General features: G+C 39.8%; 1 protein-coding gene across 7 annotated transcripts in view; it reads left to right on the top strand.

Moving 5' to 3' along the window:
- Positions 1 to 16,254, top strand: part of ST7L (suppression of tumorigenicity 7 like) — a 103,673-nt gene that overhangs the window by 58,886 nt on the left and 28,533 nt on the right. The window lies entirely within an intron of this gene.

Below are 16,254 nucleotides of genomic sequence, written 5' to 3'. Positions count from 1 at the left end.
CAAGGACTTGTGTAGAGTATTTGTAAAACACACAAGAAACCATCTCTGATCTGTTTGTGCTAAGCCAGTTGATCAGTGGAAGATGTTTGTTATAGTAAATTACAGGAACTGATTTGTAAAGTTGCTGCCATAAATATGTCAAACATAAGTTTCTTGGTGACTTGAGCTATATTTTTGTTGCTTAAAAATTTAAAGACTACAATGGTGTAACATTATACAGTTGGTCTTTGTAGATCACTTTTGGTGGTAAACACAGCACTTGTTACTAGCTGAGGAATAATCCAACTCTTTTAAATGCTTTCTTTTTGGCATTTAAAAAAATTCCCTATTTTGTAAACAAATTTTGATTTTTCCATTTAAATGAAATCATCAGTTGTAAGGTTTGCTGATGGAGAATAAGTAGGTAAGATGGTACAGATGCGACATTTGCCCTGAGTACAAAATACACTTCTTTACTCAAAGCTTCTCCCTGTTGTATCTTCATGTTCTTATTGACTTTCCCCAATCTTGGGTGTAAAACCATGTATAGACCTTTAGTTTCATTTTTGTCCTTCAATTTTGAACTACTTCCCCATTTCCTGACCCAGGTCCAGAAAGTACTTGATATTAGAGAGAGTATCCCATGATTATTTACTCTTCTACATAAAGTTAGTAATTAGTGTCACTGGCTTAAAGTAAAATTACCAAAGGTAAGTCCCTTTAAGTCTCCGAGCCTTTAAAAACATGTGTCTTTCTTGTACATCTTGGCATTTTTACCAGGTAATAATAGTTCAAACCCAAAAGGAAAATGCTAATTCATTCTAGTCCCAGATCAAAAAGCATTGAGAACTGTAGAAACACTGGCCCTTACTCGGTAATGTAATTTCTATATTTTTCTCTATATGCCTCCATTTTGACTCTCTGTTTCCTCACAATTTCTTTTTCTGCCTTAAGAACAGTTTATTTTGTGCCTTAAAGATCAGTTGGTTTTCTTTTGGCACCAGTAGTAAAAGCACTGGTTTCCCTTTTTCCCTGAAGGTCAACTGTATAATGTGTTAACTTGCCACTGGCTGTAGGCCTAGGAGTCTGCGACTGCACTTGATTCTGGGTCAGTCTTCAAGGGGAATGACTTCCCACTGTTGTTCAGGGAGTATAGATATTTGGGTTGGAAACGGACTATTTCCTTTTAGTGTAAAAGGGAAGTGTAGTGATCATACCATAACTGTTATTCGCAGTGGTGCTGCCTAGGGAGTGAGTGCACCTCAAACTGAAATGACCTTATTGTGTAATCTGGCATGGAAAAAGTTGACTAGAAAAGGAATCCTGTCCATTTAACAACTGGAAAAATATATGCAGCTGTGTATTTGAGATCACAGGCGAGCAGTGGAAGACTCCTTGGGTTTCTCTCAGGGCAGTGGGGAAAAGATAAAATTGAGTGAGGAGCAAGATCTAGAATCTGGAATCGATAGGTAGCAATTGTTAGTAGTATACTTCCAGCTAAAAATAATGTGGAGTGTACTCACTATCTGTTCTGTCCATTCATGTTAGTATATAGTGTCTGTCTTTACCTGAGACATTGCTGATGGCACCGGAAGAGCCTTTAAGATTACATAGCACAAGCTCCTTAGCACTCCTCTAGAAGAGTCTGAGAATGAATAATTATATATTTTAAAGTGGACACTTTTTTTTAGACCAAAAGTTATTAATTTACTGTGATTCTAGTTAGTGAACAATAAACAGGCATTTATTTACTATCTTTTGATATTTGTATGGTTGGTGGTATATAGTGAAAAATGTGCCTCACAGCAAACTTTTATAGCCACATTTTATCCTCTGGCCTTTACATGCACATTTTAAGTTCCTAAAAGCTAACTATTTACTGAAAGTACCTGGAAATCAATATTTGGTATGCTGCAGTATCAAAGTCAGGTTTCATTGAAGACTTTATGGAAAATTATTACATAAGGGCCATCCCCATCTTATGAACACAACGTATAAATGCCTAACAGCCAACCAGCCTACAACGGAGCTGGAGGCTCAAATTCTACTTCTTCACCTCTTAATATAGTGTGGTCTATAGAGTAGGAACGTCACCATCACCCAGCATGGTCTATGTGGTAGGAACATCACCATCACCCAGGAGCTTGTTAGAAAGACATAGCCTCAGGCACCACTCCACACCTCCTGAATCTGCTTTTTAACATGACCCCCAGGTGATCCTATATGCACATTTAAAATCTAAGAAGCCCTGCTCTCCTCTACCCCCATAGGAGGAACGTAGATTGCCTGGATAGTGCCACTTTTTTGAGGTAGAGGAGGGGCAGCATTGCAGAATGGTGATGAGCATAGGTTCTGGAGCCAAACTGCTTTGCTTTGAGTTCCAGCCCTGACATTTACTGTCTGTGCAACTTCAGATAAGTTACTTAACCATTTCTCCCCCTCATCGTGAAATGAGAGTGGTACTACCTCATGGGTTTTTGTGAGGGTTAAATGAGTTTAAAATATGTCAGGTGTTTAGACTCACGTCTGTCCATAGTAGAAACTAGGGGAGTGTTACTGTTGTTGTCACCCGTCATGGTCATCATTATCACCAAAGTGCAGCTGTAGTGAAGAATACTACCCCCTTCACGCTGCAGGAGCCATGTCCCAATAGTACATTCAAAATGTGTTTCCCACAGAAATTGTAGTATAAATGGTGGTTACGTGTCATTTAAAAAAGACTGTCAGTACCATACTGCTGGTACACTGTGTATTTGTACCACCAAAAGGGGAGAAATGTTTCAGATTCTAGGAGCTGGCAAACTGCCTCGTAGAACAGAAACTATTGGTAAAATGCAAACTGCCTATGTTAGGGTTTTCAATTAAGTCATATATTTGATAGCCAAATATAGTGGAACTCAATCTATTTAGGAAGGCAAAACAATTTAAGAAAATTTCCTAAATTTCTTCCATTGTTGTCATGGTCCCCTCCTCATCTAATATATATTTTTGTTTTAGCTCACATGCTAGAGTAATTTACTTTGATTTTGTTAAAATACATTTGTTACAAAAATTGCTTTTTTTATGAAGCAAGGCACTACGGATTAATGATTTTTAATAACCCCACTGTACATCAGATTGAGATAAATGGAAGGGAATGAACTAGAATGGTTAGTGGTTTTAGTGCCTGGTTGTTGTTGTTTTGTTTTTTGTTTTTTGTTTTTTGTTTTGCATGGTATAAAGCTATATGGAATAAGACTTCAGTGTCAGCAAGTTAGGGCTTTTTTCTTGTTTTTTTTTCCTGGCTGAGATGAAAACCAAGCCTGACATTCGACATAGAGCAATAATAATAAAAAAAAATGCATAAGTCCCTGGAGATGTGGAATGTGCTGATATCAGAGCCGATATTCTCCAAGGCCAGAATTCCTGAAAAAGGAAAAATTGCTTTTAAGTGGTAGGTCATTTTCTCACCTGCTTTGAAGCCTGCTGGGTTAAATATGAGAGTTCAAAGTAAGGGTAGCCAGCAAACCAAATGAACTGGAATCTGATTCTGCTTATCTGAAAGGAGCTTCTTTATTTAAGAGCAGCACTGCCCTCTCCTTAGAGAACCAATCTTCATCTACTCTGGCCCCTTTCATTTCTCTCTTGCAAGAAAAGCTTTCTTCTTAGTAAGCCTTGGGAGGGCGTTATCACAGCAGTGAAGACTAAAGATGGTCTTTGGGGATTTCACTAACTTGCTGATGAATTCAGGCTTGTGGCATGTGACTTTAGTACTTTGAATTCAGAAGTGTGTTTGAATATAAAAATCCTTAGTTGGGTTTTAACTAAATAGGATAGCCTTTGCAACTTGGCAGAAAAAGGTGTTAGTGGGTAAAGACAGGAATAAAAAAGATTCCCAAATAAATTGTTTGTTTCACTAAAGCAAACCTCTGTTGAAATCTGTTTCACTGAACACATATTGTAGCTGTGCTGAGGTGGGAATGGGCCCTGTTTCCACATATTTTTACTAATCTTTATGTGGGAAAATGTGGTTGGACATGCCAGTGATGAATTTCTGAGCAACTCATAATTGGCTGGCTCCACTGTAACTAGGGCCTAACAATCTGCTTGATTAATTCTTTAAGGACTACATTAGCCAAGTTGCATGATTTCCAAAGATATAGAAGGTCAGATGTTATACTAACAAAAGACCTTTCTACAGAATGTCTCACTGGGATTTCTTCAGCCCCTTCCCAAAAATAATTAATATTTTTCTCCCCAAATTACATTTTTAAGAATAATAAGCAGAAATAAATGGCCAAGTGTGTTTTACTGAATAGTGATCAAAACTTTTGAGGTTTGTACACTATTCTCATGATTTTTTCCAGATCATCCTCGTAACTAGGGAAGTTGGTAGATAATTATAACTTTATATTGAGAAACATACTGGTAGAAAAAAATATATTATTTTTAAAGGTTCCTAATTTTCCATTGTCATAACAAGGGACATGAAATCTGTTCATAGGTGAAAGTAATTTTTTATATTCTCCATCTGACTTCATTCATAATGAAAACCTATGATAGTTACATCCCTCTTTCTTAAATAGGGTCACATTCAGAAATTCAACCGACAAGGAAAATAAGTCTCTTTACTTTGTTTGAAAATGGATTATTTTTCAAAGCTTTGAGACTTCTTTGGTTCCTAAGAACTGACATAGCTTTTAAAACATTTTTGAATTGTAACCAAGCTTATATTCGCATAAAATATTGTTCTGTAACCATGCTATTTCTACAGTAATATATCTGAGGTATTTCCCAGAGATTATACTGATAATAAAGGAGCCCATTGTGTGACAGGTCAAAAAATGTTAAATGTTTATATTTTTGTTTCTTTGCTAGTGCCACTGAAGTCTTTATTTGGGCAATCTAGCATGTTCCAATTTTGATTTTCTTAATAAATAGGGGTATTTCTAGCAAGAGAAAAGATGTTCTCTACTTCCACTAAGGGCATTTCTCATGCTTCATTCTCATTGTTCCCCTTCAAAAAGAACCAGACTGAGAAGTTTGTGAAATCGCTGATGTTCTTCTTTATCCATATTTTCTGAGTACTAAATTCTTCTTTTCAAAGGCAGGAAAAAAAAGAATAAAAGTTAATGTACTTTTTTTTTAAATGCTTATTTATTTTTGAGAGAGAGAGAGACAGAGCGTGAGTGGGGGAGGGACAGAGAGGGAGACACAGAATCTGAAGCAGGCTCCAGGCTCTGAGCTGTCATCACAGAGCCCAACGCGGGGCTTGAACTCACAAACCGCAAGATCATTACCTGAGCCAAAGTTGGATGCCCAACCAACTGAGCTACCCAGGTGCCCTGGCAATGTACTTTTTAATGCATGTCTGTATTCCTTCTCCAGGGTTTAATTCAGTTTTGAAGTTTATGGAAAGCACTCTCTTTCCCAATTAACATGTGCCTGTCAAGTATGAAGTTCACAAAAGCTCGCCCTGAATTTATTTGGCAGTATATTTAATCATCCTTTCCCCCTCAAAGTGAACATCTCAATGCCAAAGTTTAGAACATCCTGTCACTAACTGCTGCTGATCTATTGATTGCTTAATCATTAGCACTTGGGGCAAAGTGGACTGCATAACAGTTTTTGGAAGAGCTGCGCTTAGATATTGATGTAAATTGCTCACTCCAAACCCATTACATGAGTGATATTAAAATTCATGTTAAGAAACCTACTGATTTTTCTTTCAGAAAACATCTTTGTTTTTTGCAGACCCAGCATAGTCCTCTAAATGGAGAGAATAATGGGAATGCAGAATAAAATTATAATCTTGAGGAATAGTTTTTATTGGCTTGTTTCTTGAGTCGAACTTTGCTCCTTCTCCCACCAATCAAATTACTAATACTCAAAGGAAATAAATTTGTACTACTACTTAATATATTATGATTTTAAACCAGGAGTAATTTAGATTTCTGTTAGTTATTATCTCTTCTCTCAACAGTGTGTACATATATTCTCATTTATTCTTACCTGAGCCATTGCAAGACAGACTGTGGTTTTCCAGCTTTACAGATGGGGAAGTTCGAGTCATTCAAGTTAAGCAATTTGCTTGAAATCATACAGTAGATAGCCCTTTAGTCATGATATATATGCTTGGTTTCAATAACATGTCAGTTCATGACTCACACCAAAGCAAATACAAAAGAATAAATTTCAAACTAAATATAGTAATGGTAACGGGATATAGAATGATAGAATGGTGATAGTAACGTGGTTTTGCTAGAGACGTCTTGCTATAGGAGATGAATTTGGAGGGTTTTTTTTTATCGCATTTTTTTAAATTTTATTTTTTATTTTTTAAAATTTACATCCAAATTAGCATATAATGAAACAGAGTTTTAAATGAAAAGGCTGATACTGATTTTCAGAAAATAGAAAGGACACTTAGGTTGCAAAAATGCTTCCTGCAAAAATAAAAATATAAATATACAAACTGCCTGGGGAACTCTTCACTCTTCACAGTATTAGTTTATTTGATGAACTCTGATGCTTTAAAATAAAGAATGCCCATTTGCTTTTCTGTCTTCAAACTGGTTTATTTTCATTTCATTCCTTTTCTTGCTAGTAAGTCACTTAAGAAAGAAGAACACTGTTTGGTTATTTACATCACATACTCAGACAACTGTATAAAGAACTTAAGTCTTTCTAACTTTTGGAAATGTGCAGTAATACTAAAGAAACAGTAGATGCTGGTTTGTAATGATTCAGAGGGAATTTGACTCTCTGAAATGGTAAAAAAAAAAAAGTTTTAATACAAAGTACAAATGTATACGCTATGTTTCAATATCACTCTTCTTTCAAAATCAAAGGGTAAGTTTGTGAAGAATTAGGGAGGGAAGTTTAACTGAGCAGAATAAACTTTTGGTCTAAAATTTAACTTGTGGGTATTTTTTGGCTAACATGGGGATTTTAGATAGTAAAGGTACTTCTAGGAGCTGTTATCAGTAGGTAGGGAACTTGGGAGGTGTCTGGGTGGCTCAGTTGGTTAAGCATGAAACTATGGCTCAGAAACTATGTGCTGACAGCTCAGAGCCTGGAGCCTGCTTCGGATTCTGTGCCTCCCTCTGTCTCTGTTTCTCCCCGGCTTGCACTCTGTCTGTATGTCTCTCTCTCTCTCAAGAATAAATAAAGATTAAAAAAACATATAAAAATAAATAGGGAACTTGGGTGTGTTCTTTAATGCTGATAAGGCCTCAATACAAGATTGGGTGTTAATGGTGCTCTTTCCAAATTAGAGGAAAAAATAAAATTATCTGCCTTAGTTCTATAGTGGCATTAGATTGAAGCCAGCCTCAAGAAAAGAAATTATTTTGGCTTTAGGTGATGCTCAACAAAATTAAGAGAACTGATATTCAGAGAGTTCAGACCACATAATTACTCTCTCAATCTCATCCTGTAATTTCAGGCATTCTGAAAATGAAATGTATATGTGTTATTCAAAGTGTCGAAAAGGCTATATTCTTATTGAGTACTTGTATATTACCAATAGGATATACAGAGAGAGAAGCAGTTTGGGGAAGAATTTAAAAGGGAGCATATTCTCACACCCTTTGGTAGGAACACGCCAGCTCTTGTTTTCATGTGTTCAATATGCCAGAGTCCCAGTTTCTTTCTGAAGCCAGAGTTCAAGCTTTTATGCCCAGGTAGCAGGAGCTTTACAATTAAATTTTAATCCCTTAGTGTTTGTTAGACTCTTATCTAGACTATAGCGATGACTATTCTTGGCAAGCAAAGACATTGCTGTTTTTCCTTCAGTCACAATGAGATAGAAAAATGTTCTCTGGCTGGGGTGTAGATGAAGGCACTTTACTAATCTTATGCATAATTCATCTTTGGTTGCTGAGGTACTCAGAGTTGAAACTTTGCCCTCTGATAAAATTCAGCTGGATTTTTTATTTACTTGACTCTGATCCCTTTGGATTTAGCCCTTTATGGGAGCCTAGGGATTGTAATTCAGCTAAGTCCTAGCTGTGTAGACTTTTCTTATTAATTTGCTCTTGCTGTATTTTAGCTATTGTTAAGACCACCTTTAACAACAACAGCAACAACAGCTGTACTAAGAACATGCAGTTCAGAGTCCTGGATACTCTGAGAAGATTCTTCTTTCAGTATTGGCTTATTGACTGGAAGGACTCCAATAGGGCTCATCTTAGTTTGTTTTCAAAATTTAGTTTTTAAAGAGCCTCAGCATTTAAAAACATGCTAACTGTTGTCCTATAACATGCTATAGTATGGTAGTGATTATTCTGTACTGTACTCCCAAGTTTTCCACATTCAACTTCATTATTTTAAGATGTTACTACTAATGAACTTGTTTCTTCCTTCATTCAGTGAACAAATGTGTTATCAGGTACCTTTATGAAATATAAAACACAACTTGTTCACAAGTAACTCGTAGTCTAACCGTAGGGGGTTTGAGACCGGCAAGGGATGCATTCGTGTAAGACAGAGGCTGCTGCCACAGCGATAGATTAGCTCACCCTTGCATGTTTATTCATCTGACTGGAAGTGGCTGAGGAATTATTTTCACGTGCCTCACATAAGATGTAGTGACCTAAAAAGTCATTTGAGACTCAGAGAGGAGTTTTCCCTTTAGATCTAGGCTTTGTTTAGTCAGGGGTCCTTTCAGTCAAACAAGGCAGATAAGGGAGTCTCTATTTTATTCTCTTTCAAACAGGAGACACATAGGACTTTCATCTTTACACCTAACTGATGAAGTTCATGTCTTTATAAACTGTGGTACTCATTATGTCTATCTGAATAGTTTAAACTTCATCAAAAAGTGAAGTGCTCCACAATTCAAAATTGAAATAAGAAAGGTCTTGCCTCAAGAGTCACATAGTAGTCGCCATAGTAGCATAAGACAGAGGCCTCTCTCACACTTACACTTCCATCGTCCTCTTTTATAACCTCTCATTGCTAACAATGACAGACTGATAAGGGTTAAAGGCCATTCTGGTTTAGAATATGAAACAGTATGATGTCATTGTGAAGCAGAATGGGAGAACAAGAGTTAGGACTAAAATTAGTTGGGTCTGTGGCCATGTGGGAAAGATGGGAAAGAGACACTCCAAATTTCCCAGAGCCTACCATTAATGTTAAAGCTGCATCCTGCAGTGACTGATTCTGAACATAGGCACATGTTAATTTTAAAAAATCATAAAAGGATATTGGGGTAGGCACTGAAATAAGGTTCCAGAATTCCCCAAGCTGAATTTTGCCAATCAATTCTGCATCCTGACAATTCTGTCTTTTTATAAGGAGAGCCACCAAGATGTTCCAAGTAACTAAAAAATATTTCCAATCTTCATTGGGCTCAATCAAATATATGTGCCGGCTAGGTCATTAGGGATGACCTTGGAATACATATTTCAGAATAGGCACAGGGGAGCTGTGCCTTGGGGAGCTTATGCTAATTAGGCGTGTAATCAATAAATATGATAATATGATGGAAGTATATGGAGTGGAAGAGTAGGCCTAAGGTTGTACTAGGGGTCAAAGAATATACTGATTTAACTCAGTGTGGCAGCAGAAGAAAGGAAGTGGGATGATTTGAACAATGACTTAGAGGCAGAAGACTGCAGATCAGGCTTTGGAATTTACTGGTGACTGTTCTCTAAGAGTCCATCTGAGCTTGCTCTATCTGATGGAATAAGTAGAAATTATTAGTGTTTGGGTAGGTTAACAGAAAATGTATCTCTGGATAGTGAGTTAGATGCACGACAGGATCTTCCAGTTCAGAAGTCTGATTTGTAACATGCTAATAAGGAGTCACATTCATATTTCTGGGTTGTAAGGAGCCCACTCTCATCCATTCACCTGTGTTCTCGTTTATCCTAGACCGTGTCTGCTAATGCTAGGTCTCTAGAGAAAGAGTTAAGTCGACTCCAGGCCCCCTGAGTTCCTACCGCCACCAATTCCCTTAGGACTTGGACAAAGATAATGAATAGAGTTACTTAAAAAAATTTTAACTTTGATCTTTCAGATGGCATTGAGAGTAACCGTATCTTTTGTTTGGTGTCAAGCTCCCTATTGAATTATTTTTTTTAACGTTTATTTTTATTTTTGAGAGAGAGAGAGAGACAGAGTGGGAGTGGGGGAGGGGCAGAGAGAGAGGGAGATACAGAATCCAAAGGAGGCTCCAGGCTCCGAGCTGTCAGCACAGAGCCCGAAACAGGGCTCAAACTCACAGACCATGAGATCATGACCTGAGCTGAAGTTGGACTCTTAACTGACTGAGCCACCCAAGTGCCTTGAATTATTATTTTTTTAATTGCTTTTGAGCAATAACTTTTTCTTTGGTTGCTTAACCGGTCGTACAAGTTAAGACTTCTATCTCTATGTCTATTTTATAATAGCTGCCCTGAGAGAGCAGATGAAAAATAATAAGTCAGTTAGATATTTTATGAGTACTGAAATCCCTTCCATTCAGAAATGTAAATAAAATAAGCAGCATGAGCAATCAGCTTATGGCAGATTCCGTGGGTTTACGTTACATAGGGAAATTATAGTGCAACCTGAAACACACTTCTTAATGAATTCATAGTGGTGTCACAGTTGAATGAAACCCTTGAGCTTTTTTCTGTCATGAAGGGTTTCAGAAATCACTTTTTATAAATTGCCTAGGGTAGGAGGAAAAAACTAAGATGATACCAAAAAATGCCGTCACTGTTAAGTGGCTGCCTCCCAGCACCAAACTGTGCCAGTTAAGTAAAGCAAAAACATAGGATACTGCTCACCTGTGGGCTTATTCAGTGTATGTGTATGTGTACATACATGTGCGTGTGTATTCTAATGCAGCTGACCCTTGAACAACACAGGAGTTATGGGCACTGACCTGCTGTGCAGTCGAAAATCCATCTTTTGATTCTCCAAAAACTTACTGTTTACCGGAACCCACATCAATAACATAAATGGGGGTGGCTTGGGTGGCTCAGTTGGTTGAGCATCCGACTTTGGCTCAGGTCGTGATCTCACGGTTCGTGAGTTTGAGCCCCATATCAGACTCTCTGCTGTCAGCACGGAGCCCACTTTGGCTCCTCTGTCTGCCCCTCCCCCTCTTGTGCTCGCTCTCTCTCTCTCTCTCTCTCTCTGTCTCTCTCTCACTCAAAAATAAATAAACATTTAAAATATATATATTAAAAAATAACAGTTAACACATATATTATATATATATTCTGTATTCTTATAATTAAGAAAATCATAAGGTAGAAAAAAATACATTTACAGTACTAGACTGTATTTATTTTAAAAATCTGCATATAACTGCACCCATGCAATTCAAACCAGTGTTGTTCAAGGGTCAGCTTATTCTTTTTCTGAAAAAAAACACAAGGAAAATGCTGTGGAAGGACAGGTTGCCCTTGTGATTTTTGTCCCCAGAAGTTGAGAAAGCTCAGTTAGGAAGTATGACAGGAGCTTGGTAAATAGCTCTGTTTTTACCTTCACAAATGCAAGAAGCCAGAGACCTAACTGAAAGTCAGGAAATTGGAATTTGTCTCTTGTCTGGCAGCCTCTTTATCTGGCAGCTTGTAGCACACAAGAACTATCTTCTCACTTATCAGTTAGCTGGTTTTGTAGTTCCTAAAGTTCTTTCTTCGCTCTCCTCCTATTCGCTGTGGCCTTGGAGGTGATGAATCCGCTAGCCACAGAAAGTCCAGTATGTCAAATGGGACATAGGGGCCAGTCAAGCTCTAAGGTTGGGAATGAGGGAAAGAAACACATATTTTTAATTTCATATTATTTCTTTTTTAAATTTTAATTTCTTAAGCATTTGGCTTGATTTATGTCAGATTCTGGGCTTGGAAGCCTACATGAATGCATCACAGTTCTGGATAGAATACTTCATGTCTCTTATTTAGCCTAGAATCTCAAATGGTAGTGAGTTGTAGTTAACACTTAGCATTTGTGAGGCTTTACAGTGGAGCTCTCTTTTTGTCCCTGTATGTGTAACAAACGGCCTCATCCTTGTGCTTTCCCATAGGTACCCCCGTGTTTACTGACCTAGAGCAAGATGCTGTGTGGCCCTAAGGGGCTCTGCACCATCTGACAGTCTAGGCATATGCCGCTAGCTCACATTATTTAAGCCCTTATCTCAGCGTTCTGATTTCTCTGTAGTCCCCAGTGTATATAATATGTACTTGCTTGAAATTCCTTATATATTGCTTGCACATTCTTGCTTCTAAGTTTCAGCACATACCAGGGCCTTCGCTTTAGAACGCATTCTCTGACTGCCCTCCACCAGTCCATACCTTATCTTTTAAGACTCCAACTCAAAAGTGAGTCCTGGAGAAAGTCTGATTAATCTCTTCCACCTGATTGCTTTATTCGGAGACTTCTGTTTCTCGGCCCATTCCTCAGACTGGTTTTCCTTTGTGATTGTTGCTTGTGTACATTGTCACCCAACGAGCATGATGATACTAGGAATGATGATTTTCCTCTGTCCTCTTGTCTTTGTTTAATACACACAAACATTTTGAAGGCCTGCTAACAGCCTGCTCAGTTTTCCCTGAGTTCTAGTCCACCTTCCATACCTTTTCCCTTGACATCAGAGCTAAATTCCTGGAGAAACAGGACACATTCAGGACTTGGCCTCCACCTCAGCATGTGTGTGGCAGCCTGCTGAATAGGTCCCTACAAATAGGAAGGATCTAACCCTTTGGTTTCAACGTCTCTGCATTCTACTCAGACGCCTTCACGAAGTAGATGTGGGATCAGAAATAGGTCTGGGGATGGGAGTAGGGAAATTTTTAATGAATGCTTTTTCCTTCCTTTTTACATAAGACCCATGAAGCTGCTGTCGTCAGCAGCTCACCCGACACTCTCCTGCTCTGCCTCTTTTCCAGAAGTCAGGGTTAGTTTAAGAAAAAGCCTCTTGCTAGAAGCCATGACCTCGTACTTTTATCCCCTCCATCTGGTGTGCGGCCTCATGGGGCTGTGCTGCTATGCAGGAGGTGAGCAGTGGAATTCTTTAGATGATGACTTCTGAGCCCACATGCGGAGGCAGTGGGGGTGGGGAGCAGGGAGAGCAGTGAGAGCCAAGATCGATGGACCAAAAAGTAAGGTTTGCTCTGGGACAGATCCTGACTATAGGTAGGCTTTTTCATGAGGTGTCCTTCCCCTAATTCAAGTGGGGGCCCGGGTCTATGATGGATGAACACTGTGTTCCTGCAGTTTTCCCTTCTGCCTTCACAGTTGGGGTGCGGGAGTGGGATAGGTAGGGTATGTGCAGGCTTATGCTGTTTCTGAAGGAATGCATTCCACGGTTGAACAGGGAAGGGTTCCCCTTGCACACATCCTCTCTTAGAGCTGCTTTGTCTCACTGTCTTGGACCCACACAGAAGTCCAGATTTTGAATGAGGGTGGGAGGAGAGGTTGAAAGGAGCAAAAGTTTTTGATCAAGTAAAAATCTGTTGTCTGCCTCATCTTGTAGGGGTTTCTCTGCAGGGTGGATTCTCCTTGCCTTGGTATAGATAAATTACCTGTCTCAGCTAGAGGTCCCAGGACTTTTACCAGGCCATGAGTAGGCATCTGGCCTGGGGTAAGACATTTTTTTTTTTAGCACTCTCATTCCCTGTTCTTACTTTCCTAGCCCAGGGGTTGACAGCCATTTAAAAACAGAGTGAAATCTCAAAGGAAATTCTAATACATACATTAGAAGCCCAAAGCCTTAATAATTTCTTCTCATGGATTCTCAGGATTACTTGTATTCCGTGCACTTAGCATCACTTTAAAAGAAATAGATAAAATTAAAGCAAATGTTAAAAGTGTTAATCCAATGAAGAAAAAAAGGCATAGAAAGCTCTAGGAGGCAGAGTTGATTGAAGGTGGACTACTTGGCATAGTGATCATTTTGTGGTGGTGGAAATAGCGGCAGAAATGACCAAAAGGGGATGTGCTGATGTAGTTAGGGAAGGCCTAGGCTTTTCCTTTTGAAAATTCTGCTCAGATATACTCTCCTAGAATATTTTGTATCAATTTCTGTCCTAAAGGGGCTGGGACTCTGGCCTCTGCAGCCTTGTGTATTGTCAGTCTTTGAGGAGAGCACACAGGGTTTGAAGTGAGAAGCCCTGGATTTGAGTTCTGTCTGAACCACTCAGTATCACATGACCTGGGACAAATCACTGAGCCTTTCTGAATAGCACCTGTGCAGTGAGAGTGTCTCCTGCCTCACAGGGAAAATTGGTGTGAAAATTAGTCTGCGTTAAAGCATTTTGTACCTGAAAAAGCTTCTTATGACATCATAATTATTCTCAGGGAAGCCCTACCTTGAGTTGTCAAAAAGGACAGCTGTGGATTAAACGGTCTTCTCATTTTCTTCACTCAGCTTAACGTTTCTGTTTGCTCAGGCCTGCTTAGAGGGGCTGGTAGTAGTGAAGTAAAGTCACCAGATTTCAGCTCCTTTTGGTCAAAGAAAGAGAACTTCCATGTCCAGCTGCTCCATGCATAGACTCATAGGCAGAATGGAAGTGAGCAAAGGGTAGTTCAGAGTCAGGGGGCCAAGGGGAGAATGCTTTCCTTGCTGTCTCTACTCCAGGATGACGGATACATCTTAAGTAAGTGGAAGAGCCACTAAGATGCTCAGGGATAATTTAAACCATGAATGGGAAGTGGAAAAATGTACTTGTAAACTCCCCCTCTCTTCAATCCCTTTGACCTTTGGGGTCAGGGGAAGGCATTTACTGATACCCCACTGACTATTACCTGAAACCTGCCAGTCACCCAACGAGAAGAGCAGCTTCTGGGAAAGCTCAGTTCACTGTAGCAACTGTGACATATTTACCTTAGTAAAGTCACTGCTTGCTCCTCTCCAGTGCCTCTCTCTTGTGGAGATTATCCCTGGAACCCAAAGCTATCCTGTTTTCTAACTTAATAGAAATTAAGAACGACAGGTCGTGGGCCACAGGCTTGGTGATTATACCCGGTGCAGTCCTGGAAGCTGTGTGCCATATCCGTAGCACACAGGGCACAAATTGCACTATCTTCAGCATGGTCTTAGCCATTGGGCTTGGGTGGTAGTATCTCCCCTCTCCATGCACTCTCTGCATCCTTTCCCTGCCACCTCGTGGGGGAATACCAGTCACCAAACCACACAGCTGCTTGCATATTGAGAATGGACATATTTAATGTTACTTGGTTACGGCTGAACCCCTGATAATGGCAGGAATTTTGAAGGATGTGATTGAAATCCAGTTGTTTGTTTTATTGTTAGGGACCGGGGATGACTAGAACTCTGCTGCAGCCTGAGAGAAGCTTGCGTGCGTGTCCACGCAAACACATATCACGCGTGCATGCACGCGTATCCTCATGGCTGTGCGCAGGCTCGCAGGGAGAGCAAGGAATGGAAAGGAAGCATCTCTTTCTTGTTTTCCAACATTGCTTCAAAGGTGCCCAACCCCCATAGTAGCAGGCAGTTCCCAAGTGGAGGGAGGGGGCAGAGGCTTCCACCAAGGCCATCAATAACCAGGTGTGAGCTACAGGTCTCCGTGTAATGTGAAGCTCTCCCGTATTTCATTTCTGCACCCAGGGGGCGGCTCTGCAGGATTGCTTACGGAGAGCTCTGTGTCTGGCACCTCTCTCCACAAGGCCCAGGCGCCCAGGGTCCCACCGACCTGCCCAGGAATGCATCACATTATTCTCTGGTGCTGTAATTTGGCTGCAGGAGCTAGGCTGACGGCCTCCCAGGGATGAGAAACATACTCTCCCTGGCGTCCTCCCTTGGGTTTCTGCCCTGTGACCACTGAGGGTGTTTAAAAACCTCAGGCTGAGGGGGAAAAAAAATCCCGATTAACTCTCATATATTAAACTGTGTAGAAACCAGTGTCCTGAGTGGGTCTGAGAATTTGGCAGAAGACTTAGTGGTTGGTGTTCTTGCTAAGGGAGGTGAGAAAAAGGAGAAGAGATTACCCTCTACAACAGGGAGGAAAAGAAATGAGGCTGTAAGTGGTCATGAGTCAGACCTACAAGACTTTTTGCAAACAGACGTTCAGGGCCAGGCAGTGTTTAATTTTTTAAAAAATAATCTGAAGTCCCTGATTTCATTTTCCAGCATCATTCTAAGAAAGCATAAGGGCGAGCACTACTATTCAAGGCTAGCAATAATAGCAGTTGGCTCTTATCTGCAGGACTAGATTAAGGCTGGCATTCTTACTTCTACATGAGAAAAACTGGCCACGGGCTGTGCAGCTGAGGTACTTCAGTCACCTGCCTTCTCTAAAACAGTCTAAGATCTTTAAAGGATAGAGATTGTGTCTT

Source organism: Acinonyx jubatus, chromosome C1, assembly GCF_027475565.1.
Source record: "Acinonyx jubatus isolate Ajub_Pintada_27869175 chromosome C1, VMU_Ajub_asm_v1.0, whole genome shotgun sequence".
Classification (NCBI taxonomy): domain Eukaryota; kingdom Metazoa; phylum Chordata; class Mammalia; order Carnivora; family Felidae; genus Acinonyx; species Acinonyx jubatus.
The sequence above is the reverse complement of the archived record's forward strand: the minus strand, read 5'-3'. Positions and strand labels throughout refer to the sequence as shown.